Genomic DNA, 5,383 nt, shown 5'->3' on the forward strand with positions numbered 1-5,383 from the left:
CCATTAGAAAGTTTCAGGAGCTCAGAGTTCACTAAACTCTTTGGTGAACATTGATAGGAAGGACTGGAAAAGAGGAACTCGCTGAACAGCCCACGCCCGCCCATTGTGCTTCGTCCGGGGCAGCCGGGTTGGCTTCACAACAATGTGTAGCGGCTCCAGCGTTCACCGGGCGGGAGACTGGGGCGGGGGCAAGAATCTCGTGAGAAATCTAAGCATCTCCCTTCACCACCAGAGGCAGCACTCTTCAAGCGCCGGCTCCTGGGCTCTGCTTTGTTCTGCCAAAGCACATTACTGTGGGCTAACTGCTAGTCGAAGAATTCAGAGTTCCTTTTGGGTATCTCAAATGGGTGATCCTGCCTCTTCAGTCACAGCTTGCCTTGAAGTTTATTTTTTGCTCCCATTTGTTTCTCCTTGAAATGGCCATATTGGTTCACTCAGCAAAGGAAATGTACTTCTAGGTGTAAATGAAAAATAATGGCCATAGATCTTAACTGTTGTGTGTTACGTTTCCTTACCACTATATGGGCTCATAACCTCTTCAAACATATATGTTATATAAAAATGAGATCGTGACCTTATTAATGTTTGAGAACAACTACCCCATGTGTAACTTTATCCTTGAACTATTTTAATATCATTTTCTCCTGTGATTGCGGGCCAATATTTATATCAGTAAGTTGTAAAAGTCCCCTTTAAAGGACACTAGAGTTCAGTATTCTTAAATTAAATTATTTATTACATTACAATGCATATTATAAACTGTAAAAAAAAAATTGCCTGTCAATTAAAAGAGGGGTGAGTCCATTTCTTCAGAGTTCCAGTTTTTTAAAAATATAAGCAATTAACTCAATTGGAAGTGGGGAGGAACTGAAGACGAGTAAAGGAAGACAAGTTTAAACACTGCACTGGCTATGGAAAGATTTTCTTGTGAGCAACTGAGGTAATTCTATATCACTTTAGGAAATGCTTCATCCATCTTGGCTCACAGTGACCAAATATATTGCAATAGAAGCACAAACAGTTTCAACTAAGCCCAGTTAACACGCCCGATGCTTTTAAATATCTACAATCAGAATGAAAGTTGTCGTCCCATGACTAACGCATACCACACTTCTAAACTCACTTTTTTGTGCTGGATTTGACTGTTCAGATTAGTGAGGAGGGATAGGAAGGAAGGTCTCAGGATCACATCTGTATGTCCCCACCTCATTTTTACCACGACTCTTGCTCTTCTTTTCCTCCTGAAAATTCTATGTATGTTAAGAAATGATAGTAGGGGCGCCTGGGTGGCACAGCGGTTAAGCGTCTGCCTTCGGCTCAGGGCGTGATCCCGGCGTTATGGGATCGAGCCCCACACCAGGCTCCTCCGCTATGAGCCTGCTTCTCCCTCTCCCACTCCCCCTGCTTGTGTTCCCTCTCTCGCTGGCTGTCTATCCTGTCGAATAAATAAATAAAATCTTAAAAAAAAAAAAAAGAAATGATAGTAAACACATGAATCATCATCACACTTACCCTGCTTCTGCTGACCGTGGAGTTTTGCAGCAGGATTTCTCTACTACCCTTGCTGTTTTCCAATTTAAAGGACATTCATTAGTCCTTCATTTCAGATGGCCATGTCACCTTAAACATGACTTTGCATTTAAATTAAGTAACTAAATGTCTTATGAGAAAGGAACAGGAAAATCTAGAAATCTAATTGAATGGGTTTTAAAAATACTTCATCATGTGGGCCAGCTCTACATACCTCGCAATCAAATGACTGTGTGTTCATAACTGTGTCCATGTAGCACTATAAATTTTAATAAAATAAAACCTTTTTTAAACTAAGTAGGCAATGGAAATCTCTCAGATATTTTTTAAATCACTTAGGCTGAGGTGAAGCTTCTAGAGTAAGAAAGAATGAATGACTGGAGAGCTTATAGCAAATGCATGATCTCACTCCCCGGCATCCTGCCATTCAGGAGGTGGGATACTAGAAGAGAACATAGTGGCCAAAATGACAGCATATCACAGTCCTGGCCATGCAGTAATGTGAGAGAAGAGTTACCCCAAAAATAAATAAATAACTCAAAGTAAGACAGGTATTTTGTAATTAATTACTTTGTATTGGTCTATATACCAATACCATATTTTGAAATGTATAGTATTCCTGAAAAAACTAGAAATGAAGGAATGTTTTTATTTTATTTTATTTAAAGATTATTTATTTATTTATTTATTTATTTATTTATTTATTTATTTATGTATTTGACAGAGAGAAAGAGAGCACAAGCAGGAGGAGCAGCTAGGGAGAGGGAGAAGCAGGCTCTCCACTGAGCAGGGAACCCAATGCGGGCCTTGATCCCAGGACCCTGAGATCATGACCTGAGCCCAAGGCAGAAGCTTAATCAACTGAGCCACCCAGGCGCCCTGAATGTTTTTATTTTATTTTATTTAAAGATTATTTATTTATTTATGTATTTGACAGAGAGAAAGAGAGCACAAGCAGGAGGAGCAGCTAGGGAGAGGGAGAAGCAGGCTCTCCACTGCGCAGGGAACCCAATGCGGGCCTTGATCCCAGGACCCTGAGATCATGACCTGAGCCCAAGGCAGAAGCTTAATCAACTGAGCCACCCAGGCGCCCCTGAATGTTTTTATTTTAAAATAATGTTTATTAAGATCATAATAGGATACCATTCTACCTCCACTGGATTCCAAATATTTAAAATTCTGATAATATTAAGTGTGGATCCACAGGTCCTTTTATATGCCACAGATGAGAGCAAAAACTTTGGAAAAGCTTGGCATTTTTTCCTTAAAATCTTACATTCTCTATACCCCCAGTACTTCTGTGCCCAGGTATATTTTCAACAGAATTTCATAAAAGCCATCTATGAAAAGCCTACAGCAAATATCATTCTCAATGGGGAAAAGCTGGAAGCCTTTCCCTTAAGATCAGGAACACAAGGATGCCCGCTCTTGCCATTATTATTCAACATAGTACTAGAAGTCCTTGCAACAGCAATCAGACAACAAAAAGGGATAAAAGGTATCCAAATCGGCAAAGAAGAAGTCAAACTGTCTCTCTTCGCAGATGACATGATACTCTATATGGAAAACCCAAAAGAATCCACCCCCAAACTACTAGAAGTTATAGAGCAATTCAGTAACGTGGCGGGATACAAAATCAATGCTCAGAAATCAGTTGCATTTCTATACACGAACAATGAGACTGAAGAAAGAGAAATTAGGGAATCCATTCCATTTACAATAGCACCAAAAATCATATGTTATCTCGAAATTAACAAGAGACGTAAAGGATCTATATTCTAGAAACTACAAAGCATTCTTGAAAGACATTGAAGAAGACACAAAATGATGGAAAAATATTCCATGCTCATGGAATCGGGAATTAAGTCTGTTAAAATGTCCATGCTACCCAGAGCAATCTACACTTTCAATACCATCCCGATCAAAATACCAATGACATTTTTCAAAGAACTGGAACAAACAGCCCTTAAATTTGTGTGGAACCAGAAAAGGCCCCGAATCACCAAGGAATTGTTGAAAAGGAAAAACAAAGCTGGGGGCATCACGTTGCCAGATTTCAAGCTGTACTACAAAGCTGTGATCACAAAGACAGTATGGTACTGGCACAAAAACAGACACATAGACCAATGGAACAGAATATAGAACCCAGAAATGGACCCTCGGCTCTTTGGGCAACTAATCTTTGACAAAGCAGGAAAAAACATCCAGTGGAAAAAAGACAGTCCCTTCAATAAATGGTACTGGGAAAACTGGACAGCTACATGCAAAAGAATGGAACTTGACCACTCTTTCACACCATACACAAAGATAAACTCCAAATGGATGAAAGACCTCGATGTGAGACGGGAATCCATCAAAATCCTGAGGAGCGCATAGGCAGCAACCTCTACGACATCGGCCACAGCAACCTTTTTCATGACACATTTCCAAAGGCAAGAGAAACAAAGAAAAAATGAACTTGTGGGACTTCATCAAGATCAAAAACTTCTGCACAGCCAAGGAAACAGTCAAAAAAACTAAGAGACAGCCCACGGAATGGGAGAAGATATTTGCAAGTGACACTACAGATAAAAGACTGGTATCCAAGATCTACAAAGAACTTCTCAAACTCAATACACAAGAAACAAATAAATCAAAAAATGCGCAGAAGATATGAACAGACACTTTTCCAATGAAGACATACAAATGGCTAACAGACACATGAAAAAATGTTCAAAATCATTACCCATCAGGGAAATTCAAATCAAAACCATATTGAGATACTACCTTACGCCAGTTAGAATGGCAAAAATTGACAAGGCAAGTAACAACAAATGTTGGAGAGGAAGTGGAGAAAGGGGATCCCTCCTACATTGTTGGTGGGAATGCAAGTTGGTACAGCCACTCTGGAAAACAGTGTGGAGGTCCCTTAAAAAGTTAAAAATTGAGCTACCCTATGATCCAGCAATTACACTACTGAATATTTATCCCAAAGATACAGACGTAGCGAAGAGAAGGGCCATATGCACCCCAATGTTCATAGCAGCAGTGTCCACAATAGCGAAATTGTAGAAGGAGCCGAGATGCCCTTCAACAGATGACTGGATTAAGAAGATGTGGTCCATATATACAATGGAATATTACTCAGCCATCAAAAAGAATGATTTCTCAACATTTGCAGCAACAGGGACGGGACTGGAGGAGATAATGCTAAGCAAAATAAGTCAACAGAGAAAGACAATTAGCATATGGTTTCACTCATTTTTGGAACATAAGAAGTAGGAAGATCAGTAGGAGAAGAAAGGGAAGAAAGTGGGGGTAAACAGAAGGGGGAATGAACCATGGGAGACTATGGACTCTGGGAAACAAACTGAGGGCTTCAGAGGGGAGGGGAGGTGGGGGAATGCGATAGGCTGGTGATGGGTAGTAAGGAGGGCACGTATTGCATGGTGCACTGGGTGTTATATGCAAGTAATGAATCATGGAACTTTACATCAAAGACTAGGGATGTACTGCATGGTGACTAACATAATAAAAAATATTATTATTAAAAATCTATGAAAAAAAAAGAAACTCTTGCACATGTATAAGAGAAGGTATGTAAAAGGATGTTTATAGCAGCACTGTTCATATTAACAAAAACCAGAATGAATCCAAGTGTCCAGCAACAGATGGTAGGTAAATAAACTGTGATACATTCACTCAATGAATATATAGCAATGAAAATGAATAAACTATAGCTGCAAGTAACCATATGAATTAATCTTATCAATGCAATACTAAATGACAACATTTCCAAAAGATTATACAAAGTCTGACATTCCTTTTGTAAATTAAAAAAAACCATATATATATATATATATATATATATATA

This window comes from Ursus maritimus, unplaced genomic scaffold (assembly GCF_017311325.1).
Source record: "Ursus maritimus isolate PB19 unplaced genomic scaffold, ASM1731132v1 scaffold_36, whole genome shotgun sequence".
Lineage (NCBI taxonomy): Eukaryota > Metazoa > Chordata > Mammalia > Carnivora > Ursidae > Ursus > Ursus maritimus.